At 40.1% G+C, this 27,045-nt stretch overlaps 1 protein-coding gene across 4 annotated transcripts in view; it reads left to right on the top strand.

Annotated features, from left to right (window-relative positions):
* Positions 1–924: 924 nt before the first annotated feature.
* LRFN5 (leucine rich repeat and fibronectin type III domain containing 5) overlaps positions 925–27,045 on the top strand; it is a 249,541-nt gene continuing 223,420 nt past the window's right edge. For all 4 annotated transcript variants that reach the window (XR_011501578.1, XM_070504292.1, XM_070504293.1 and 1 more), the window contains exon 1: positions 925–2,856. The gene's annotated coding sequence lies outside the window, so the exon portion shown is untranslated. The remainder of the gene's footprint in view (positions 2,857–27,045) is intronic.

The raw sequence follows: 27,045 nt of genomic DNA on the forward strand, positions 1-27,045 counted from the left end.
GCTTCCACCTCCCGGGTTCTTCCCGCAAAGAGGCGGCTGTGTGGGTCCTGTTTCCGCGAGGGTGCGCGTGTCCGCGCCTGGGGGAGCCGCAGGCGTGCACCCGCGGGGCAACGCCAAAGCCTGGGAGAGCTGTATTGGCAGCAAAATGCGAAGGCGCTGTATCCGAGGAGGCCACCAGCACGTGGCTTTGCCAAGTAGGCCAGGAAGAGGCCCTTATTAGCCAGCTTCCCACTGCACCCCCCCGACCCTTCCATTCTCTTTGGGTTCGGGCTGGTGTCGGGCCAGCGGGGATCGGAGCTGAGAGGGGAGGCGCTCGCTGGCGCCGAGGACCACGTGCTGGTGCAGCCGTCAAAGAGAAGTGGAACGGAGGCTCCAGCAGAGAGGAACGGTGTGATTTCACCGGGGGGCCCGGAGGAAGCCTTTGCCGGGTGGAGAGGGCGAGGGGAGGGTCCAGGAGAGAAGTCCTGGCAGAGTCCCCAGAAAAGCCAAGTCCTCCCCGGGGGGCCAGGTCGAGCTTTCCGCCACCCCTTCTCTTTCCTGCTTCAGACCTGTTCCCTGTCCCAGCGACCTTAGGGGCCATGCCTGGCTTATGACGACTCCTGGGCTCACTTTCTGACCTTGACATACTAAAACCTGGCCACCTGCAGCACTCCTAGTGTCTGAGGCCGAGCTGCTGCTCAAACGTAAATGTTCTTTCCAGTTTCCACTCCCAGCTGATTAGGAAGCAAACCACCACCCACGGCTAAGGGGGCACTGGGAGCCAGCCGCAGGTGACTGAGACCCCGAGCTAGCAGCCCTCCGTCTCAGATTTCCCTGGCGGGTTCTAGCGAATGACTTTTCCTATTGCCATTAGCAGTCGCAGCCTGACCCGGCGACACGCCTTTATTCTGTAACCGTGGGGCAGTGGGCGGTCACCAAGTCCCCCCTAGCCAGAGGCTGGGGATGCCCCTGGAAGTTCTGCCTTCATCCTCCAGGTTTTCCGCCTTCTCTCCTCCCCCTGCCTGCAACGCCCCCGCGCCTCCCCTGCCTGGGGATTTGCGGGGCTTGGCGGCCGTCTCCGAGAGCCAGGGCGAACGCAGTCCGGAGCGCGCGCGGCTCGGGGGCGCGGGGCGCGGGGCGGGAGGCGGCGCGGTGGCCCGGCAGGGGTCTCGGCCGACTCTCGAGTCGGGGCGGCGCGGCAGCTCCCGTCACTGCGGCGAGGGCCGGCCCCACGGCCGCGCGCCCGCCGCCGCCGCCTCCATGCTGCAGCGCTGGGCGCAGCTCCTCCAGGCCGGGCGGCTGCCGGGGCCCGACCACGCCGCCGCGGGGAGCCGTGGACCCGCGCCCGCCCCCGGCCCTGCCGCAGCCCGGCCCCTGGGCCGCCAGCCCCGCGCCTGAGCCGCGGGCGGGGCACCGTGTGCAGCGGCGCGCGGGGAGGCGCCGGGCGTGTGCAGGGCGGCCCGCGCCGAGGACTCCGCGTGTGCGTGCGCGCGTGTGTGTGTGCTTGTGTTTGCGCGTGTTTTTCTTCTCCCCTCGAGGATGTGAGAATGGCTTCGCAGCTGGCTACTCCCTGAGGATTCTTGACTTTGTGGAGCTCTGGGTTGTGAGCATAATCCACCCATATAATCCATTTTGCACGGTCGGTTTGTATCAGGAGAAAAAAAGAGCAACTGGACGGGGGTGGGGCAGACCAACGCAACCTTCTGGAAATACACGCGCACACACACGAAAGAGAGGAAGAATGAAAGACCTGCGAAGATTTTCATAACCTTCCTGCTGGCCCTTCCCTTTTCCGGAGAGATTCTGGATCTTTTCTACCTTTTGAAGTCATCTTGGCATCTATATTTGTAAGCTGCTCTTCAGCTAGCTGCGTGTGTGTGCGTGTATGTGTGCGCGCGCCTATCTGATGCATTTGACTGTCTTTTATCCAACTGACCAGAAGCAAATGTGTTAACTCGGCGGTGCCCCTTGGTGCCCGGGTTCTCGCAGAGCGCAGAGGAGCCCGGACCCATTTTCCCGGCTGGATTCGGAGCGGCTGCCCGGCTGTGGACCCAAGTGTGTGGATCGCTTTACGCAGAGGTTTGGAAAGCTCGAGTATTAACCTGCTTGCAGGTACAGCACAAGGTCACCAGAGGGTCTTGCAGCTGTCTTGTTTGCGTGCCTCTAGACCTTCCTGTCTTGGCCAGAAGGATATTTACGTTTCGGTTCACATCATTTGAAGCCAAAAGTTCAGCCCTTCGAACTGTTTCTGTACAAACAAGGTAACAAGGATTGCTTTTCAAACTGCTTAACAAAATCTCCGACTCTTCTTCAGCCTTTTCCCAGCTCCCGACCAAAATGTCATCAGCTCTTAAATCACATGGATTTGGGTTGGAGGAGAACTTGAAGGAAACGTGATCAAACGGCTATGCCAGACCACTCTCTTTGCCACCCGTGGTCCGCTGGGCATCGAAGCCGCTCTTGAGAAGGACCGGTCCCCTGCTTGCTTCTCCCTCCGTGTGCTGTGCCGGGTGTGCATGTGCAAGTGTGAATGCGAGTGCGCGCGCGCCCGGGTGCGAGTGTGTGAGTGTTTGAGTGTGTGTCTGTGTGTGCGTGCGCGGCCGCCCTGCCTCTGCCCGCTCCCCGGGCGCAGAAACGCGGGTTTCATGGGGCGATCGCCGCGGATCCCCCACCCAGCGCAACCTGCGGGCAGCGGCGGCAATGGCAGGAGCCGCCTCTCGGACTCCCTAGGATGCGGGTGCTGAGCTATGGCAAAGGGCAGCGAAGTGACGAGAGAGACCCGCGAACGACTGTGAAAGCCACCTGGAGCCACCTTGCCGGATTGTACCTGCGGGCAGAAAGTCCTCCTACGACCGTCTTTTCCTCTAGAGGCACCAGGTAACAAGCAAACGACTACCCGCCTCACCCAGTTTCTTTCTGATCTTGTTTCTAGTGTCTTATCTGCATTGCAGGCTACTTTACTTATTAATGTTTTGAAAATCAGTAGGAAGGGCTGGGTATCCAAGGGCGCCCTGTGATGTTGTAATATAATTTCTAGTAGGTGGAATATAAATCTATACCTGAGCACTAAATCTAGCTGTGAAAGCTAAGGGAATATGGATATGCTCCACCCTAAGTGATGTTTTTGGAAACCTAGGCGTGTTGAACCTGTCTAAAGATGCCAGAGATTAAAACCCCGTGTTTCCTTCAGGCTATGGTTGCCACGGACCGTTTGGTATCCAAACCCTCCCCAGGCTGTGGAGCAGGAGAGGCTGTTTGGTTTCCACCCATGTTTCAGGCAAGCGTCGTCTTGACCCTTTTCTACCTCTGGTGCCGGGTTGTTTTCCTTTCCTGATTGTGGACGAGCTTGCCAGATCCTTTAGTAGTTGTAAATTACACATCTGGAGACTTTAATCTGAAATGGAGTTTTCTTGGAACTTGCTTTTGCATGGGAGGGAATTCATTTTCAGAGTGTGTATGTCGGGATATGGTGTTTGACTGTCAGGGTCTGCTTTTATGTAGCAATATAGATCCAGGAAAGGAGTCATTTTTATGTCTAGAGGAGTAAGGCTAAATGGGAACCACCACCCCAACACCACCCCCAGCTGTATTGTCTCGGTTGTGGAGAGGGGCTTTGTGTGCGCGTGTTTTTTCTTTTTGTCTTTTTGGTTTTGGTTTGTCTCTGTATAATATATTTGTATTTTGAAAATTCTTGTCAGTGCCTTGATTCACAAGGAGTAAGGTGGATTTGCTACTTCCTAATTAACATATTGGGTCTGATATGTTAAAATGGAGATTCCCAAGGCCAGCTGAGGAGCACGAATTTTGGGAACTTCCAAAGCCCCTCACCCTCGCACCTTATTTTTCTCATTTCCTTTTCCTATCACCTCTGCATCCCCTACAGAAAATTTCACTCCCTTCTCGAGGGCATTACGATTAACAAGATAAAGCACTTCCAAAGTAGTCTCATCAATGTTTGATTCGATAGTGAGGGCGGTCTGAATAATTCAGCTAAGGAGCGCTCGTCTGTCTCCCGCCTCGGGAGCTGCCTGCTGTCTGCCCCGGCAGAGGATTCGCCGGGCCCTGCGCGCGCGCCCTGCTCCTGGAGGCAGCGCCCCGGCTGCTCTGGCAGTTTCTCTTTGCTAACACGGCTTGGAAAGTGTCGGGGCGCTGCCTGCTTTATCTCCGCTCGCTGAGTTTCTATACATATCCATAAGATGGCATTTGCAGACTGCAGGCTGGCCGCCAGCTAGCTGCTCTCGCTGGCCCTGTGCGTTGATGTCTCCGGCTCCTCCGGAGTCTGGGCTCGGCTGCTGCTGCAGCCCTCACAGGCTGGTGGTGCTACAAGGCCGTGTATGCCTGGGCTTGGGGGCTGGGCTCCGCCACTGCAGCTGCCAGGGCCGCGTTGACACTTTCTTGGGGCGGGGCGGGAGAGCTCAGCGGGTCCCCTGGCAGACAGCAGGCGCATCATGGCTGAGGTGGCCGCCTGGATATGAGAGGAAGGAGGTGCAGAGAGATGCGTGGAGGGCAGTGATGTCCTGCTCCACTTCCTGCTCCTGCAGCCACCCCCCTACTCCCCGCCCGCCGGTAAATGAATATTCAAGAACATAGAACCAAAGCTGGCTGCAAAAATGTCTTGATATTCAAATCCTGCATGATTTCTCAGGATGCAAAACCTGAAACTAAGTGTGTTTTTCCTAGATTGCCGTTTGTTTGTTCCTCTTTCTTCTCTCCCCTCTTCCTTCCTGGATTTAATCGGGTCACTTACACCCCTGTTTTACCTCCAGTTGGAATACCGCTGGAAAGACAGCTACCCCCACCCCCGGCCCCTGTCCAGTAAACCTGAGGGAGATGAGGCCGCTCTTCAGACAGAGAGCCCCAGGGAGAACCAGGAAAGGATGCAGAGGGTGACTGACTTTAAGAGAAAAGCGGATCCCCACTCTCCCCTCGGAGCAGTGGGAGAAGAAGGGGTCCTGCCTGCGTAAAAACTAAAAATAACTGGGCATTTGGGAGGAATTAGGTGAGGAGTTTTCTTTTCTTTTATCTTCTTTTTTTCTCTCTCTTCTAGTGAATTTATTTGTATTTCCCTTATCACTCAGAAACCCCTAGACAGAAATCTGATTTGTGTGTGCTAAAAATCTGACAGGGATACCTCTTTGTCCCTCAGATTTCTCCAGAATATTATCACAACAGAAACCATATCATACTCATAGTACTCGTGAGCAGATAAGGCATACCTGTTTAGAGGGTGCCCAAGAAAGAAGGAATGCTGGTGAAGAATGTAAGTACTTGGGAAAATAATGTGTTTCTCCGTCTCCCTGTTCCTTTCATTTCCTTGTCTCACTGAGGATTCAGTCTTGTGCAGGTTAAGTCTTGTCCTTGTGCCCTCCTGCCTCCTCAGGGAAGGCAAGACACATGCCTTGACTGGGCGTTGAGTGCTCAGGAGCCTAGACATAGATGATGGTGTGATTTGTGTTTGAAAATGCCATTCATTGGTGCCGACCGGAGTCAGGTGAACTGTCATAACCAGATCGACTTCCTGGCGCAGAGTTTCACGTATAGAAGCTCTTTAAAAATGGAGATTTCTGCCTCCCTTCCCTTCTCCCTTGTCTAGAGAGACAGAAAGGAGCAAACCAGTTTGGAGATCTGAGTCCACTGTCCTTATGCAGCATTGTACTTAGACAGCACTGGCCTGGCTCACTGAGGGGCTAAGACTGTCAGATGTTGACAGGAAATTTCCCAGCCAGAGCTTCCTTTCTTATAAGCCCTCTTATGGTCACGATTAAGAAGGGCAGAACGATAGGAAAGTCAGAACACCCATGGGAACTGATGTGAGCATATTGGCAAGTGGAAAGAAGTTGCCACATGACTCCTGTTCCCTAGACCGTTTCTTTTAGTCATTTTCTCCCTTTCTTTTTTCAAGAGGAGGATGACCTTGAGCAACGCCAGTCTTCTGAGCTTCACACACCTCTTTTCCTCCCTCAAACATGTGCCCTGCATGTGAACACACACACCCCTCACTTTTGAAATAGGAGATCCCTGTGCTTGTGTGTTTTGGGAGGGGTCCATCAAGATAGATCTCTGGCTGATACCAGCCAGAGGTGATTTTCTTTCCTTTTTCTCAAGACGGGATGGCAAGAGCTGTGGTCACTTGAGGGAAAATTGCCCACTCTTTTCCCTTCGTCCATTGTTTTTGTCTCCTCTGTCATTAAATGTATGCTTGGTGTTAAAGCAGTGTCTGGTTATGGCATTGGTGTTTAAATGACCATCGTTACACCATATCTATCTGTCTTTCGTCTTTTCATGAATGACCGTCATGTCCCTTTGGCCGTTTAAGGCAGTGTTCTGTTTCCTCTTGTGGCTTGAAGCACTGTTGGCTTGGGAGTTTTGCTGAGTTTTCTGGCTGGTGACACTAGGATCATGCTCTCTGCTGATACTATTGCCGTGATGTTATTTGGCTGAGATGAGATGCTCGGAGATGCCTAACTATGTTCCTGCCTCGACATAAAACTACTACATGATAACCCTGCATCATCACTATTCAGTTATTTTAAAAGAAATTTACAATAAATAAGAAGGCTAAGAAGCATTTTTGCCAGCTTTGAGGTTGGAGGAAGAAAGCCACTTGAAACTTTCAAAAGGCTTAACTGGCTAATCTGTTAACTCATTCCAGTGAGTTTTATTTTCTGTTTACTCAGAAGTGTAACATATTGGCATTACTTTCAGCGTTTTGTGTGTAGTGTGATCAGTTCTAAGTTTTATATTCCCTTGAAGAATAAAGGTATAAATCGAGACTTTTAAATGGATGTGATTGTGCCCCCTAAGATACATAGCTAACGGGTAATTTTGCTAAATCATTCCACTGACACACGTGTGCAGAGCTCTGCCTTGTTCAGTACGCCTTGAGAGTGAGGCTACTGACTATATTGCTCCAAGCAACATTTTTATTCCTGTGGCATCCTTCAATCATTGAGGACTGTTTAAAACCCAAGGCAGTATAATTTGTCCATTACATGGTGTGTGCATGGTGAAATTAAGAAGTATTATGTTTATAAGTATTGAAGCTATTCTGGTGAGAGGTGAACCATTTTTATTATGCTCTATCAACATAAATTGTATGTTATTATGAAAACCCCAGTTTCACATAAGTATAGCAAGAGATAGCAATATAAGAATTGAATTCAGAGATAGTTAATGATGTTTTGAAGCTTTTCCATCATAGTATTCTGATAGATACTGCTTTGACAGATGGCTTTTTACTGAACTATGACATGATTTAATACTAATTATGAAGATGATTAACAAGTGATAGAAAATCACAATGGAATTACATGGTTAGATGAATGTATTATCATTTTACTGAGACCAAGTAAACCACATGAAGAGGCTTTATTATTTCAACTACAAACTACATCTGTAAGATTTCTCAGAAATTGGCTTTGATAGCCTATGTTTGTTAAGCTACAAACTTGACCACATTGGGAGGAAAATGCCAATTAACCAATTTGGGTCTTCCTAGAATGTAAATCTTTTTATAAAAGAAATCTTTCTAATCTTAAACCTCATGCTGTTTCTTTTCTTTGTGGGACCATGTATGTAATTTATTGCTTTAAAAAACCTTCCAATGACATATTTTGAAATTGGTGTTATAATAACCCTTGTGAATACCAATTGCAGAATTGCCACTGAATATTGAATCTGTTTTACATTTTATAAGAAAGAGGCTCTGGAAAAGAAGTAATAAGATCAATGAATGAAGTTATAGGATCCTTTTTCCCAACTCTGGGAGCAGTTTCTGAATTCTTAGAAAAAGAATGAAAGAAACACTGATTAGATCAATATATACTCAATTAGAACTAGATACTTAATTAGGGATAGAAGCCAAAACAAAGTCCATGATACTCCATTCACTCTGCCCCGTTCAGCTCCTTTGAGGAAATGCTAAAGGGCCCTCAAGGACACACACCAGTTGATCTCTGGATTCTCCGCCCCGTGTTGACTGCTCATTTCCTGTCTTGAAGTAGGTTTTTCCTGAATCTTAGTAGTGTCACTTCCAGAATTATAGGATATTTGCATTAAAGTGATTTACTCGTGGGAACTTATCAACTCTGTAACTATGAAAACTGACTTTCTCTCATCTTCTTGGGAAGTACAGGCTGTGGTATTTTTCCTAGTAATTAGCTTTTTGTTACTTTTTCCCATCGTGTAAAAGTTACGTTATTCGGCGAATTTACGCACACTTGTTTTGTTAGTGCTCAGGCATTTGTATGGCAACATGAAAATGCGTGTAATTTATATGGCGACGTCAACACTGCATTGAATGGTTCATATGTGTTATTCCACATGGGTGGATATTGTTATATCACTAACATTCACAGATATTTTAACTTGAAATGCTTCATTTAATAGAAATGTGCCTACATTTAAATAGAAAATTTAGAGTTATTTGTAGGAATTGTGTAGGATATTTGCTGTGCATTGACTGTTCAAATGTCAAGCACTTTAACAACGTATAACTAGATATTGGATCCTGACCGCAAGGAGCTTATTTTCTTAGTAACATGAAAGATATAAACAAATGCATAAACTTGAAAGTAACTGATATTTTTATTCTGTTTTGATATTTTAGGCTTTGTAGTCGGGGACAGAGTGGTAATCAGGAAATTGTAACTGTGATCATGGAAGTCAGTTTTGTGCAGTGGTGAGAAATATGAACTTGGGGGTTTTACAAACCTGTGTCTCAGGCCTGTCTAACCTTGAGCAAATCATATAACCTCTCTGAGCCCCAGTGTCATCATCTATAATGAAGCTAATAATACAAGAAACTTAGCTGCTACCATCGTCGTCATCATCATCATCACCATCATCATTATCATCTCATTATTAGCTATAGTGAGAGTAAAGGAGGAAAAAAAGGATGTGGTAATTGGACGACTTCAAAGCATATGCTTTGGTGAATCGTAGACACTCAGAGTTCCATGGAATGCTAAAGCTCAGCCAAACCAGGGCTCACACAGTCCAGTGTCTTCACAGACCCAGCAGGAGATTTAAAGCAGGACCTCTGGCTGGGTTTAAGAAATTGTGGGCTGTAGGAGCTCTGGCACACTGAACAGCCTATAACATACCCAAGACATTCAAATTTAGATTCATTTTAACCCCTGATGGGTCCAGCATCATGAAACTTCTGAGTTATCTTGACATCTATTCAATTTTTAAATTTTCTCTCAAGCATTCCTGCCAAGTAGTCATCTTGACTAAGCTTGAGTACCTTGAATGATCTATTTTTGTATAGGCATATGATAAAATTTCTTTTTGGAGTTGAGCCAACAAGCTGGCATCCTGGGCTTCTAGTCAATTTTAATATGGGAGGGGGATACAAATAAATCTAATTCCCAATGACAGTACCTCAAATATTTAAACTGAGTTGCTTGAGATCCCCAACTCACAATAGTTCTGCTTTTGATTAAACATAACTCTGGATCTTAACTGGTTTGGGACACTTTTCCATGTGTCGTGATTTCAAGCCCTTGTACCTTTTATGTTCCATAAATGTGAGCTGTGGTTAGTCTCATCTTCACCCTCTTCTAGATAGGCTCCAGTTGGTTTGTCTCCTTTTTCATTGAAGTGTGGTACCTGTGCCAACAAACCACATGGGTCGACTAGTGTAGAGTTAAGCAGGGCCATTGTTTCCTTGATTTTGGAACAGAGAAAGCAGATATTTGCTGTGACTCTCCATTCTGCACTAATGTCAGGTATTATTATTTGATCAATGCCTTCTTTCCTTTTGAGCCTAGACAAGGCATTGGAGTCCTTAACATGTTCCTCTAGATACTCCAACTCATCAATCCAGGTTTGGTCACAAGATTAAAAGTATTTGCTATTTGAGCCTAGACACTAGTAAAGAGACCTGAAATCATTTTCTCAACATTCACATTGTAAGATTTGCTCATGATCAAATATTTAAATGTTTTCCACTAAATATTGAGATAAAAGTAACTTATAAATTGTAATGATGTTGTTCATAGTAAACATGAAAAACAATGAAATGGAGCAAGATAAGAATAGTAGATTTTCACCTTACCCTACAGCGATGGGCTGGCTGCCTCATGGGCTCTCTGATCTAGACAAGAATGACTCAAGGTCCATTCTTTTTTTTCTTTGAGGAAGATCAGCCCTGAGCTAACATCCTCCTCTTTTTGCTGAGAAACACTGGCCCTGAGCTAACATCCGTGCCCATTGTCCCTACTTTATATGCGGGACGCCTAGCACAGCATGGCTTGCCAAGCGGTGCCATGTCCACACCAGGAATCTGAACTGGCGAACCCCGGGCCACCAAATCGGAACGCGTGCACTTAATATTTGCACCACCGGGCCGGCCCTGGCCCATTCTTTGATTCCTTTAACAAACATTTACTCAGCATTTAATGCGTGCTTAGATACTCTGCTAACAGTTCCTCCTTGGAGACACGAAAGCCAACGTGGCATAGATGCCACTCCAGGGAAGCTGCCATCTAGAATGAGGAACAGATATTCTTTCATAGAGGCAACCCTAGGCCTGAGTCAGTCTTGATGATGTTTTCACATCTTTGCATCTTAATTTACCCTTAAACCTAGATCATAGTGATTTCCAGAATATTTCCTAAGTTAATTTGTATTACCTCCTCCATTATTGAATAAAATTGACCATTAGGCTCCTACCAGTTTTGCCAGCCTCCAAATGAGGTCACCTAATTTCTAACAAGGGGAAAAATAATTTGAATACAGAAGGAAATGACGATAAATCTCGTTTTATCTGGTATCTTTGCAGAAGGAGTCTTTTGGTTATTGACATTCTCCATTTTCTTGAATGTTATTTCTTTTTTAGGCATTATGTTTAAAAATGTTTTTTAAAAGTTTTACTTTTTAATATGAAGGCTAATGATTATTAAAATTGACATGCCAACTCTAAATATAGTTAACTTCTTTTAGTGACTTCAGGTCCTCATCGAATATGTTCGTGGCTGCCGAAAGCCCTCGGGGACCAATCCAAGTTGAGGCACTTGGACTGATGCTAAATTTCCCCAACTTCTTTGCTTTCCCTTTTGTCTTCTATGTGTGACTTTTCTGTGATTATTTTCCTTGTTCTCATATAGCTAACTTTTTTCAGTGGGCCTGTTTTCCTTTGTAACTCACTGATAAGAACTTATTAACAAAATGACAAGATTGTTAGATCTCTTTGTAAAGTAAGAGCCTGAGGATGAGTAAAATTCTAAGACCTTCTCTGCTGAGGAAGGCACATGAGTTTTCCTCCGTGTCTGGGGATGACGACTGTGACCATCATCATCAGCAGCAGTGTCATCAGCAGCAGCAGTGTCATCATCATCATCATTTTCTGAGAATGTAGTCTGCACCAGGCCCTGTTGGCTTTTACTTTCCGCTAATCCATGCAATAGCCCTGCAGCTTAAGCATGATTGTATACATTTTTCAGAACAGCAAGTTGAGACTGAAGGCAATTAGTTTACTTGTCCATGATTGTATGACTGATAGATGATAGGGCTAGAATTCCAACCCAAATATTTCTGATTCTAAAGAGGATACTATATCTGCAATACCTACAAGATTTCCCTTTCCTCCTACCTCTTAAAGCTGTCTTTTGTTGATTATTATGTAAACGTGTTTTTAACCTCCTACAAGGATGATGGCCATCTTCTGAATATGCATCTTATTCTTAATTTCTTTTCCCTTGATGGTACTCCTTGAATTGCCACATTTATGTCTGGAAGTTTATGAAAGACTTTATGGTTAGCCATTAGGGTATTCTGTAGCCGTTTGTATTGAGAAGGAAGTGTTTGATGCTGAGTCTGGGATATAAGTATACACTAGTTTTTTTGCTGAACTAGGCTGTGTGATTTTGGGTGATTTGCTCTCTCTACTTCCCAGTTCCCACCTGCAAAAGGGATTTGCAAGCCATTGTAAACTGGCTGGTGTGTCTTAAGTGATTATTGAATAATCATTGCCTTTAGTGCTTTTTCTAGTACAGAAGAATCTGCGAATTCTGTGAATGTCCCCATCGGATGGAACTTGGAGTTCACTCTCTTTCTCATGAAAACATTTGCATTTGTCTCATCGTGTTGTACATCCCTCTCACCTCTTACGCCCTTTGGCATGTTACCTGTGCAGGCTGCTATTCCTGTCCTTAATGAGTGCTTCGGGCTTCTCCCAATTACCTCCTCCCTTTGGGACAGAGCCAGAAAAAAGTCAGATAACAAACTCATTTCCTCACCTTGAATCCACATTTTTATGCTGTAATTCCAATGATAGAGGGAACTGACAGCCAAAATCTGATGCTCCATTCTAGAATATCTGTTGGCAGAACAGACCATTTCTAGATTAAGCCCTGTAGTGTATTCCCATCTGTGATTTACTTTCTTATCTCCTTTAGTGAATTCAAAATGGCCACAGATTCATTGCAGGTCTTCCCATCAAGAGTAGACGTCTGGTTCCCTTCCCCTTGAATCTGCACCGGCCTTGGGACTTGCTCTGAACAATAGGTATGGCAGAAGTAATATGGTATAACTTCTAAGCCAAATCCTCCAGAGACCATCTAGCCTCCACTCTTGCCCTCCTAGAAAAATGTTAACAGCATGCCACAAAGCTTGGATTCCTATGCTGGAGACGAGTGGCCCAGCTGGCAGCCAGCGCCAATGGCAAGACTTGTGAATGAGGTCACCTTAGATCATCCAGACACCATTGAGCTTTCAGGTAATTATAGCCACATGGGTGACCCCAGGTGAGACCAACCCAAATTGATGACTCACAAATCATGAACAAATAAAATGGTTGTTACTTTAAACCATTCAGTTATGGAGTAGGACTAGATAACCAAGATACCCGCCTTGGATAATGGGACATATATCTGCTGTATCTGGGCATGTTGACCCCTCCATCCACGGATTCATGTATTTTTAGAGAAGACTATATTCTTTTATTAAACCTTTGGATATATGTGCTGATGGCTCAAATGCTTCAAATTTCCTCAAAATGCTTTTTCCTGAGATGTTTCCTAACATGGCTGATTGTACATGAGCATTAATTGTGACTTGCCTGTTTTCCACTGGACTCACTTATCACGGCCTTGGAGAAGCTCCCCTGAAAGGGCTGTCCTCATCCTAGGGATCATGCTAGTCACCCAAAGCCCAGGGGAGGGTTGGTCTTTGTTTCTCTAAGTTTCATCTGGGCTTGGTTTGGTTCAGAGTGACATTTTGTCCTTTCTCCAAGATTTCATTTTACCTTCTAATTATGTTCTAGTGATTCATATGTACTATTCATTTCTTCTGTAAATTAAATCTAGATTGCACAATTATTTTATTCTGGGACTTCATGTATACCTCATTTTATTTAATAATGTTCTCATTTATGTATCAAATTACTCTACAGGAATTTGACATATTGTTACGGATATAATAAGGTACAGGATGTAGGCCATGGGGCAGTACAATTATAATGGTTTTATAACTTTCTGATTACTATTTATTTTCAAAAAATACATAATTACAAAATGAATGCAGTCAAATTCAGTGTTTTGATTTTTAGTAAAAGAGAGACATTTGTGAGGAGGTGCATGAGAATGCGTGTGGCATTCACATATTTTCTAAGAAGTGTTTTGTTATGATTTGAAATTCTCTCTGGGATGTATTGAATATGAAATATTTTATTTACATTTTCTTCCTGCAATTTCTTACTGTGATTTTAGAGTTTAATATAAGATACGTAATGTATGTTGTGCTAATCATTTGAAATTTCTGCTAGTGAATTCTAAAATAACGAAATACATAAATTCCATCTGCTATGTGCTGGAATGTACACTTAAATTGACTTTCTTAGCATGATATGTATCGACTGCCCCATCTGTAAAGTGGGGCTAATGCTGATGTCCCAAAGGCCAGTTGTGAGGAGTGAGTGAAATAACGAATTCTCAGCGCTTCACACATTGACTGGCAAATAACGGAATGCTCAGACAGCACAAGCAAAATGCGTGCCCTTGTATTTTATATATCAGAGTGTAGTATTTGGCCTGAGTAGATTGTCAGCTTACAAATCTCTTTCTCTTTTACTCTTTTGACGCCCCAGATTGAAGGAATTTTCTAAGACAATATCAGAGTAATACCTTTCTTTCCCGATGAATGCAGAAGGTTTTTATAAAATTAACAACAATAAACCAAACTTTGATACAGATCTAGAATAACTAAGTTATTGTTAAACTAGCTGAAATAATATTTTAAAAGAAACATCTCAAATAATGTATGGCCTTCAGAACATGGCTAGGAAGACTGAAGATAATAATTTATCTATTATCATGAAGATAATAATTTACCTATTATCTATAGGTAGGACCAATCCAACTTGTTTAGAGTTTTAAAATTACACAGTTTAGGGGAGCTTTTGAAAAAAAACAATATGAAATTACCAACACAAATGTTGAGTGAAATGCCTTGGAAGGAGCCTGTGTGTGTGATATTAGCTTTGTGGCAAATCTGCCTTTCTTAGTAAGTACATGTTCAATGAATTCAGGAGAAAATTAGTAACTTTCTTTACTTGCTGTTTGGGAAAATTGATTTTATAGTTCTTTAAACTACTTTGTGCTGAGAACTTTTTTAAAATGCATGGTAACCTTTTTAATGGTTCTAGTGCTTCTTTGAATATGTTTTTGTTAATTGAAAATTAAAATATTTCTCTACGTAGCCATATGAGTATATGACAGTAGCACTTCTGGTTTTATTGGGATCAAAATAAATGGACAAATCAATATGTGTAATTAATTACCAAAGTTTTCCAATGATGTTGGGGAAATAATTTCTCCAATTTCATATGATGTCTGTAGCATTACAATTGAAAACATGGAATAAATAATTATTTCTAAGTATCTATATTAAAGGAAAGTATCTATATTAGAGTATCTGTATTAAAGTATCTATATGACAGGAAAGAAGCAGATTCAAGGGCAATTTTAAAGGAAAACGGTGAATTTCAGTGAAATCATGCTTGGTACTAAATGTATACTCAGGAAGTGTTTGAGTATTGATATGTACATTAATTAATAAATATTGGTTTTGAAATGTTGCTATACAGCACTAAAATCTGTTTTTATGACATAATAGAAAGAAACCAATTTCATTTTTATAGTCATTTTCTGTATATTGATCTTTGCATTTTAATGTTAATATTTGAACATTTGGGGATCCATGAAAAAGGAAAAATCACCATTTTTAAAATACAAAAAAAGCAGCCCTTGAAAAACAATGTAATGTCATTCTGAAGATTTTCCCTATCCTGCCTGTCTAGGTAGTCCCTCCAGAAAATACGATCATATTGGGAATGGGAAGTATCAAGTCCTTCAAACTGCTTCAAAGCACATAGTACACAGTTTTCTCAGATTGGGTAGTAGGTGTTAGGGATTCAGTGATTCTTGGATGGAGAGAATCCATGTGAGCTGAGTGTAAGTGGAGTCAGTACTCATTCTTGCTGCATCAGTGCTATCAATAACAATTTAAAGATATGATTTGTCATCATGAGTTGAAATCATATATTGACGATATAGCAGTCCAGGGGGGAGTTGAGGCCTGCAGGTGAATGATGTGAGACAAATGGAGCAATATGATGGTCCTAAGCTTGTTAGTGTTTAGGTTGTGCAATCAGCATTCTACAGCATAAGATTTTTGATTTCAGCACCTTGAGTTAAGGCTGGAAAACAGTATCCCATCACTTAGGATTTACTTGGCTGCAAGTAGAAAACTCAACCCAAATTGGCTCAAGAATGAAAGGAATTTCTTGGTTCACACAACCAATAGCCTAAAGTGGTGTTACCTTCAGGTATAGCTTGATTCAAGGTTGAAATAGTTGAAAAACTAGATCCAACTTTCAGCTCTATTTTCTATTATTTCTTTTCTCATATTTGGAAGGGCGGAGCACTGATCAGCTTCATATCATCAAGCTACAAAGTCCAAAGGCAGAGGGAGAAATCAAAGAAGGAGAGAGAGGAATGTGCGTTGAGAGGAAGTGGGGGGAACTACTTCCTGACAGTCTGACAAAGGTCCTTTAATTTGTTCTTTTCAGCCGTGGTTATTTGACTTGTGCCCTCAACTGGGAACTTGGTTCGAAGGAGTCACATCACTGCTTGCCTTTTTCACCTCGTCCTTTTTCCTGTCCTCTCTTCCTGCTCCATCCCTCCCTCCTTTTATTTCTTTCAGATTTATTTTGGATGAAAAGCCACTGTCTTATTCTCCATGTGAAATTCAAAAGCTGATACAGCTTGAGTGAAATTTTAATATTTTGCTTAATAATCAGGGTTTTCTGCTGTAGAGGAGGAAAAATAATTTTCCCTCTACTCTTCTAGGTTCTTGCCTGACACCCACCTGTAATAAAAAGAAAGACTAATAGGAGAAAAACAAACAGAAGTTTAATAACATATATACCTCCTGTATACATGGGAGATGCCCAGGAAAACTGAGTAACTCCCCCAGCCAAGCCATCACCTTATATACCATCTCCAGCTAAAGACAAAGAAAGATGGTGGTGGGGGGGAGGTCAGATATGGAAGGTTTTCAGGCAAAGCGCAGTGAACAAGGGTAAGGATGTCATACAGTTTTAAGTCAGTGCCTTCTCTGTTGATAAAGAGTTTCTAGAGATTTAGTCATGTCTTCCTGTTATAGAGAGGGAGACACCCTTACAAATGGAGATTTCCCCCTTAAATGTAACTGCCGCTTACAAAAGGGTCACTTCTACTCAGTTTTCGGAGCTTCTCCCATGTCTGCTGTTTCTTGAAAATAACCAAATCAAGATAATCCTTCTGCCAAAGAGGCACATTTTGGGGTAGCAAATTCTGCTCCTTTTCACTGCTTTGAGATTTCTTAGCAAGTTTGGTATTTTTGGAAAACAAATTGAAAGTGGTCAAACCACACTCTTACTATAAAATCTTTGAAATTAATGCATCTAAGAGGATTTAACTACAAAGAAAATTCTATCATTGAGAAGTTAAATGACACTTGTAATATTTGTGTAAGACAAGTTTCATCTTATAATAATAGAACAGTAAGAGGCTATTCATATATATGTATATCTATACACACATATACTATATATATCCACACATTCATATAAACATATTTATTTTTATCAAATACTAAATCTTTATTAATATACATGCTATATATTGTACTGTTTGCAATTGTCACACTTTAGAAGAAGATTGTGAATAAATTCCAAGCTAAATGTTTGTGGGAAAATAGCCATCTTTTATTCATTTTAAAAGAAAGTGTAGTAAAATTATAAAACAGAAAATGACAATGACTGATTCTAAATATAATTTTAAAAAGTCTCAGATAGCTTCTTTTTCTCTTTGTAAAGCAGAGATCATACAAATGCTGAATAATTGTTGTAGCTTTGATATTCATTTTCACAATCTGTTTTCAACCCTCTGAAGTATTCTCCCTTATAATTGACCCATTTCTTGGGGTCACACTTTTTTTTTGATAGAATCACTCTATATTTTCTTATCAACTACTTATCAACTGCTCTAACTTTCTACTAGAATATAATTTTAAGGTTGTAGGTGATAATAATGAACTCAGTCTTAACTGGGATAAACCATCATTTTGCATTGACTTTCTGGTGTGGTTTCAGTTGAAGGAAGGAAGGAATAAACCCCTGATGTGGGGTGAGCTGGGTCGGTGTGAGAGCCTCCGCTTCAGCAGGGGGCCAGCTAGCTATTCAAGTTCAGCCTCCTATCCCTCTGAAGGCTCATTTGTGTCCCCCCAGGACCACAGTGTTCCTACAGTCATTAAATAAATAATCTTCCGTTTAACAAATAAAACAGCTAACGTTAATACCTGTGGGGATTTTGAAAAACTTCTGTGTGTTGGAGTTCCTGTTAAGTGGCACATCAGAAAAGTAGTCCGACACACCTGTGTTTTGTAGGGAACTCCAACATAATGCAGCGACTGGCATATGCAACCTCTACTGCGTTGTTTTATTAATCAGTTTTCAGTGTCTTTGTTATAAAACTGCATGGAGAAATCTTTTAAAAGTGTAGTCCTGACTCTCTAGCCTTAATTAATAACTGTAGGCAATATCTACTCATAGTTCTATTATATTTTCATTGCACTGGGCAGGCTTTTTAAGGTATCATCCATTCTTTGCAAGTTGGATATTTACCTTCAGTTTAGCTCACTTGACTATAGTGGAGATGGAAACATACTTTTCATAGTCAGTTTTTGGTCAGAGCACTCTATAATTTACTAACTAATTATGGTGAAATCAGAACTCGACATTCTTCGTAGGGAAGAAGTCGGTGGTGGCCTCTGAAGAAAATAATGTGGTGTGGTTAGCCAATGGTCCTGTTTCCTCTGGTGTAGTCTAACTAGTTTAATCAGGTACATATGCAACAATAACTTCCTGAATTACCAAAGAGATTTCTCCTGGCCATTGTGTGTAAGATATCTTGATGTCACATACCTTGAGCTTCAGCTATCCAGACTTTGAAGTAATTTCAGTGGCTTACTTCACTATGGGTAGCTCATAATCCATGTATTTTACTGGCTAAGCATACTTTAGACAATTTAATCTTTTAAGTATAGTCCGAGACATTGCACTTTTAATCAGTCAGTGTGGACTAGAATTTGAATGACTGGTTAGTTTTCCTGCAATTAGTTCTTTTGTGGAAGTATCATTGCTATTTAATTAAAACCAACAATAGATTGCTCACAATCTTGAAAAAGGAGGACATGCTGTAATGTAATACCATATCATTTGCAACCTCTTCAGATGATTCTATGCTGGGGAAAAGCATTGAGCTGGAAGGTTATCAGCAAAAATAGAATATAAGCGAGAGATATAAAAATAGCACTCTCTCCCCTGTCTTTTTCAATCCTAGTAGAGCACTCATTGTGTGATTCCATGTGAAATCTGCAAAGTGCTGTAAAGACTCACGTTTAATTGAGGTAACCCTGAGCTTCTTGAAGCATAACTACTGACGGACTGAAGTGACGTTTTGATTAAGCAGTGGCTGAATTATGAAATACTGTTACTCCGCGTCACAGCTGGGGACCGTGACTGGATTACTGTCTAACCAAAGGAACAACAGCTACAACAATGAGGCAAAAGCAAAAGAACCACTAACTGAGTCATCGTACCTTTTAATATCAGTTCTCACAGTTCACACACATGCACAAACTTACAATTTTCATCGTTCCTTTCTGTTTTTGAATCAATAAAGAATGCCCCTCCTGATTCTTTTTTTCCCTTTTCTTTGTCTTAGTTCTAAAAAAAATTGAGTAATTCCAGATAAAAGATCTTAATTACAGGTTAATCAGTTGCCAGTTTAATCTTCAATGAAGCAACTCTAAGGATAGACTTTTTGCCAGTAGGTTCATCCATATTTTCCTCTGGCACACATTGCTTTATTATCTTCATTGTGATTAAGTGATGGATGTTTAGAGAGCCATTAATGAATCAGGGAGGATAGTACAATTACAGAGTGCTTTTCTTTATATGATGTTCTATACTGTATTCCAACATTGTTAAAGGTTAATAGGATCAAGGTGTGGCTTTGGAATTTATGTCATAGATACAGTTACACAGGTTAAATATATATAACAGGAAAGTTTGTTGCAGTATGACTTGTAATAGCAAAAACATATTTTATGAAACACTATACAACCTAAGTATTCAATAGTGGATAGGTTTCTAATGGAATATAGTGCTGCTCTTTAAATAAATGAAATAGATCTACAATTGTTGAATAAAGAAAGCTGTCCAAAATACATGGTTGCATAAGAATGGAAGTGATGGTGGCTATAACGTTATCCTCTTTGTGTAAAAACTATACAGACATATGCAGGTACACATAAATGCGTATTTATGAATTAATATTCTTTGGAAGGATACATTCACACAAAAATGTAGATGATGGAAACCATCATATAAGATTTTAATAGCCATTATTGTTATAGATCAAATAAAATTAAAAATGAAGCTTTCTAAATGACGAAAGGTCACTATATGCTAGGCATTATACTATTAAGTGTTTACATGTCAATGAAAACATCAGTGATATGTACTAATTTATTTTCTATAAATTGATTGAAGAAATTTAGCAACCAAGCTTATACTAGAATGTTATTTGCACTGTATAAAACAAACTATTTGTCTGGCTCTTAGTGGGAAGTTCACTAATAGTATGAAATGCCAAAAATGCTCAATTGGTTCAGAGTTTCTGCTCTTACATTGCAGTTTTTTGGGAAAGTATTTATAAAACCTAAACATTTAATTTAATCTAAAATAACAGGAAACTTTGGCTTCCTTGATAAAGGATGTTTCATTCGGGGCTCTTTTTTAACTCTGTAGCTTCATTTTTCCTGGAGATGGGAATTTTGAGTGTTTTCTGCTTCTTTGCATCAGACCACACACAATGTTTGCCATGTGCATGAATAACTGGATCATTAAATCAAAGAAAGAATCAACTCTTTTTTTCCCTAGAATCTTAACATAATTTGAAAACAAAACTATGTTTTCTAGTTTACTCCAATTTATTAAACAAACAAAACAAGGCAAAACAAAACAAAAGGATACAAGAAGCCCTGCTGGGAGATGAGTCTAGAAACTTGATAATGGGAGAAAACCCCCACTAAATTCCACAGTAACAGAGATGAAAGTTTTATTTGGATTTTGTACAGAAGAATGAAGCTAAATTTTTGAAAACCATTTTATCTCACGTTTAACCAAAGTATAATTGCAACTATGCATATTCCTAGAGCAAAAGAAATACTCAAATATTATCATTCCTCTGCACATTTTCAAGTAATATTGATCAATAGCATAAAAGAATAGTTTTTACTTCCCATTTAACCTTCACAAAAGAACTCTAAGGAAGTTAAATTTTTAAAATTTATTTTCTACTTTTTATTGAGATATAATTCACATACCATGTGTTACCCTTTTAAAGTGTACAGTGTCGTGGTTTTCAGTATTATCACAAAGTTGTGCAACTATCACCACTATCTAATTCCAGAGCTTTTTCTTTTTCCCTGATATAAACCCCATACCCATTAGCAATCACTCCCCATCTCCGCCTCCCAGGAGGTTAATTTTTTTGGGAAAAAAAAAAGAACAAGGAAAAGAAAAACAGAAAAAAAGTACACAAAAGACAAACTAGGCCTTAGTAAAAAAAAAAATCTTTTTTCCCCAAGGGCCTTTCTTAATCTTTTAGATAAGGAAACCAATTCCTTTTGAAACATCCCAGCAGATGTGGTTTCATTCGGCCAGATCTCATTTGTCAGTAGCTATGCATTTGGTTCTAGCTGTTATTCAACGTTATTTTCATGACTTCCTGAAATCCTAAGTTTTATAATTGAAATTGCAGTTCCACTTTATTATAGTTGTGCAATATATATGTAATGCAGACATGATGATAAGGAGGTTCACAACATGGTCAAAGATATAGCTGTCTCTGTGTTGAGCTGTCTCACCATCTGTCTATACTGGTGTTAAGTGGAGAGAGATATTTGAATAGGGTTAATTATATAAGTGAATAGTTCATTACTGAATATTGTCTTGTAGGACACTGCTTTAAACAGTTTTGTAATTTCAGAGACTTGAGCAAAGAATGCTAGGTTAAAAGCTCCTTGGTATATCGCTTGAAATTGTATACATTTTTTCCCCTCTTGAGAGAGAAACAATGAAATATACTTAAAGTTTCCACTTATGCAAGTGATGATTGTGAATATTGTGTAATAGGAATTAATTGTATTTTTTGCAGATAAGGAAATTAATATTTTCTCAGTACTTAGCATTCTAGGTTTTATTGACACTTGACCGATCACGTATTTCAGAGGTGCTGATTTAATGTTTGTTTGTTGCACGGAAGCTCCATGCACTGTGCAGAGATTATTCTGTCAGGGGTGAAGTTTATCTTGTCTCTCAACTCTGAGTTCCCAAATCTTGACTATAATTTTAATTTCCTTTTTACTCCTCGTTTCTTCTTGACAATATCTCACTTTTTTCCCACTAAGGTTTCAGTGAAACTATTTATCCGAGTGGATAAAAGGAAACAATTCTTTTCTCTGAGCTGATCCTCTTTTTCTGTTGTCAGGTGCTGCATCTTTAACTCATTGATTCGTTCATTCATGAGATATTTATTGATAGCGTTCTACATGTATCAGAAATTGTCCTAGGATCTAAAACTTCCACAGTAAACAAGAGAGTTAGGATGGTTGCCCATGTTGAATTTAGAAAGTATAGGGAGAAAGAGACTCACAAATTCCTGGATTCAACTTGTTGAGCCCTGAGAATTATGTGTCTGATACTGGTAATAGCATTAAAGAAACACGGTCACTTTACCTATGTGGGTACCTGTGTGGGGACTGTTATGACACAGGAAGCTCCGTGTGCTCTGGGAACATGTAAGGTGGGATCCCTTCTGTCAGCCCATGCTCCATATGATGATTGTTGGCCATGTTGGACTAACTTGTTGTATCTGGTCCACTGTTCTGATTCTTGTCAGTTCTCATTTTAGTCTCTAAATTATTAAAATTCAAATGTTAGGCTAGATTCATCACCAGCTGGTTTTTTAAAAAAAGGTATTTACAGATATATATAGATGCCATGTATCTCCATATTTTCAAAAAAAAAAAAAAACCCTGTCTGCAGTTATTCTTGAGATCTGAGGATTTTCCCGCATTTCTTTCTAGTTTAGATAATATAGACTGCTCTGGCTCAAGTGCTGGGTTGAAAATTTATTTGAAGACTATTTCCTATTCATCAAAAACTTATTCTTCTATGGTTGTTTCTTGTATTACACCCTCAGATAATTTATCCAACAACAGGAACCTGGAATTTTACTGTTCACTCAATTTTGTGCTCATTTCTGCATGGGCTACGCTTCCATGCTGCTGTATGGCCTGGAAAGAGCTCTCTGTTGCTTATTTGTAGAATAATTCCATTGTTTTACTTCAACTCACTCTCTACAACACACCCACCTATTCAAAGTTTCCTGCACATCATTCAGATTAGACAAATACCACGTTATTTCTCTGAGTGGAATTTCCTAATTGGGTAGTCAGTATAGTGGCACAAAGTCTTGTCCAAGCATTGCTAAATTATTTGTAGTTCTCTAAAATACTAAGCTATTTCATGTTTCTATGTCTTTTCTTATTGAAGTAAAATTGGTATTTAAACACTATGTAAGTTTCAGGAGTGCAACATTATAATTTGATATCTGTATTCATTACAAAGTGATCACCCCCGAAAGTCTGGTTACCATCCACCACCTTACACTTGACCCCTTTCATCCATTTCGCCCATCCCCCAACCCCCTTCCCCTCTGGCAACCACCAATCTGTTCTCTGCATCTATGAGTATGTTTTTGTTTTGTTTGTTCATTTTTTTTGGATTCGTATAAGTGAAATCATAATGTTTCTGTGTCGTTGATTCTGCTCTTCCTTCTGCCTAAAATATCACTTTCTCACCATCTTCAAATTGTTTATTCAACAGGATAGCCAAAATCTCCTTTTGGGGAAGTCCTCTCTGATGTCTCAAAGTGAGATTTTTTCCCATACTACCCTCATATCGTAGATCCTGAAGAGGCTTCAGGTGGGTTTCTGTGTTTCCATGCAAAATAGCTGCTTTTGGTGCAGATTCAGTCGTGGGGCCTTTGAGGAGAGGTTTTTCTCAGGACGTTACATTTCTGTGCAGTGGCCATTCTCGTCAGCATTTCTCATCACAGCGCTCACACACTGTAGTTAAATCATTTGCTTGCCTTTCTCTCTACATATACCAGGCAGACTCTGATGTCTTTGAGGGCATGAAATATTTAATGAACATATTTTTATTTTTTTATCCAAATGCCTAGACTGCTATTTGAAACTATTGAATTGACTTATTGATTATTGAAATGAAGTGCTCATCTATGGGTAAAGGCAGTAATGGTGACACAAAACACAGGTGACAGTTTTCTCATTGATATTCCCCAACCTTGTTGATATTAATCTAAAGATTTGCTGTAGGAGTAATATTCAAAGAGCTTCTCTTAATAAAGAAATACTGGAAAGAATTAGGAAAGACCTATATACATATCTTTTGAGAAATACGTGGCTTTAAGAATGGATCACTTTCTTGGATTATATTCTTCCCATTGGTTTAATAAGAGTCCATAGTGTTTTCTCAGAACCCAGAAATTCTAATTCCACGGGGTACATTGTATAATATAGTTATCATCTGTTTCCTGCTAATTCAGCTGTACAGTAATGGAACAATGAGAAGATTCCCGTTTCCTTGAGAGCATTACTATTTTGCATCATGTACTTTTGAGAGGATGTAAGTAGAAAAAGATAATTTTCTTTTATGGTGGGATATCTTAGTCATATAAAATATGCCCCTGTTTTAATCGCTGGACATAAATTTCTCTATTTAAATTTTTTTTGGTCATTTAAAAAGTCCTTTATGTTAATTAGATACATTTTATTTTCTTGGGATTTTTTCCTTTGATGTTTGTGTTAGTTCTTTACCATTTTGTTTTCCTGTCTTCTGTAGTGAAGGTTTTTACTTTTAATTCATTGACCTTAGCTGGCAGACTTACAAATTAAAACCGGAAGGTCTTTCGTGACTTATCAAATGTTAGGGTGAATTAGGTTGGAATGGTTTATGTAAAGCTCTGGACTCTCTCCTTGCAGTCTTCCCTCTTCTAATATATACTGTATATTCCTGCAAGGTAAATCTTTCTAAAGTGTTTCAGTCATGAAATTTCCCTGCTCAAAAACCTCCAGAGGTCCTCCAGTGCTTATTAAATTAAATTCAAACTTGCTCTCTGACGTTCATGGCCCTCCAAACCCCAATAAGATCCAGCCTCTTGTCTCAGCTCTGACTGCTCCTCTGTTCACAATGAAACCGAATTATTTGACTTGCAGAGACTCTAGTCTTTTTGTCCACTCTGTGTATTTCTTTGGGCTTGTCCTTCCTGGAGCACTTGCTCTTGTATCCTTTCTTACTGTTCAAATTCAACTGATTCTTCCAAACCCATTTCAGAAATCCATGTCTGTAAGAACCCTCTCCTGATTTATTTATTCAACAAATACTTATCTGCCAGGCGTTAGTCAGGAGTACAATGAATGAAAAAGTTAAAATCTCTATTATCATGAGCTTATTTATTAGGCAGGGGGTTTAGACAATAAATAAACAAAAATATAAACTTTTAGGTGATGATAAGTGCTATGAAGGAAAATACTGGAAGTGCCATATGAAGTGTGGAATTGGAGAAGGGCTGGTATTTTATCAAGTGTGGTCAGGTACATGTCCTTTTGGATGAGGGACATTTTCAGAGAGACCTAAGTGAGTGGGGGAATAAGTTAGGAAGATATCCAGGAGGAAAACAGAGACTGAGGGGAGAGTGAGTTCAAGAACCCCAGGACAGCAGCAAGCTGAAAGGAAGTGAATAGAGTAGGGTTCATTTTGTAAAATAAAGAAGTATGTTTATAAGGAGGGTAAGAAATCACAAGGAAAGAAAATCATTAGCATTTTGGAGAATCTTTCTTTATCTTCAAAGCTACCGTTACTTTTTTTCTAACAGTAATAGCTTGTGCCAAGTTCTTTACTAAGCTCTTTAATTCCATTACCCATATTTAAACCTCATAACAACCCTAGGAAATGTAGGTCTTATTAGCGTTACAATTTTACATATGAGGTACTTGAAAAACAGGGAAGTGGAGTTATAAGAAAATATTAAATGTGTCTATCTCCCTGTGTTCTTACAGAAGGAAAAAATATGACTAGGAATAAATACATCAGGATGTTAATAGTGGTAGAAAAATAGATCATTTTTTCTTTATATTTATCTGTATCTCTTTTAAGAACAAATACTGATTTTCTTTTACTTATTTTCAAATTCCTGTATTTAGATGAATAAAGATACTGCTTTTATAATATTACAAACATTAAATGTGAAAATCATGAATTTTAACCTACTTGGCTGGACTTTTCTTATTTTATAGTTGACAAAATAGGGGATTTGTACTCAGCCTTGGATTCAAATTCTATCACTTTGGGCAAAAATAATGTAGCTTTGTGATAACACTGTGTGTTCAGTGTGTTATCTGTAAACTAAAGTGAATGATCCCCAGGTTTCAGGCTTGTTTTTAGGACACAAATGGATAAGAAAATGACACTTTTAGGCAAAATGCCCAAGACGTAAGAGAGCAAATAAATGGTCACTATTATTATGTTTATATTATATAGGTTTTCAGATTAAATTACTCAATAGGTAGATAAGACAAAAGATACACTACCATAATATAGAGAGAACAATATAGCTGAAATCTATATCTAGTAAATTACTATGAAAATGAATTCCAACTAAGAACTTTGCTTAATTTTACAATTTCTTTTATACCCCAATGTCATGATTTGGTTATAGGTTTTTGTGCTATTTTGGAGGATGGCGTTTATTTTCTTTTGAAAGTTTTTTCACATTTAATATATATTGATTTCCTTTTATTTTAGCATGCTTTAGTGAGTACTTTTAAATAGGTTTGAATAATTATAAATAATCAATTAAGGATTACTTTTAGATACTGATTTAGCGTGGGCCAGTGTTGTTGAGTTAAAAATTCCACTGACGTCAAACAGATGACGTCAGTGTTGGTTCATTCTGCATTCAGGTTTTAGGATCAAATCCAATTCCATAAAAATCATTGCAATTATGATATGATGTGTGGCAATGTCGTGAGTGTAAGTGAAGATATTCCTTCATTCACTTACATTTTTTAATAAAGCAGGCAAAAATATTCTCTCCACTTTTTGTAAATGTTGCCCTCGATAGTTAAGAAATTTTAAAAAATAATAAAATAAAAACTATTTATAAAAAGTAGGTATGTGCAAAGTATGACATCACTCTCATCTTCCTAATACACATATGTGTGTGTGTATATATATATATATATATATATATATAGGGAGCAAATTTTTCCCTTACACCTAGCAATCCAAATGAATAATTATTAGATGCAAATTAGTGTGACTGAATTGCATTTTTTCTTAGGGTTAGGAATGTGAAGAAATACAAA

Source organism: Equus asinus, chromosome 2 (genome assembly GCF_041296235.1).
Source record: "Equus asinus isolate D_3611 breed Donkey chromosome 2, EquAss-T2T_v2, whole genome shotgun sequence".
Classification (NCBI taxonomy): domain Eukaryota; kingdom Metazoa; phylum Chordata; class Mammalia; order Perissodactyla; family Equidae; genus Equus; species Equus asinus.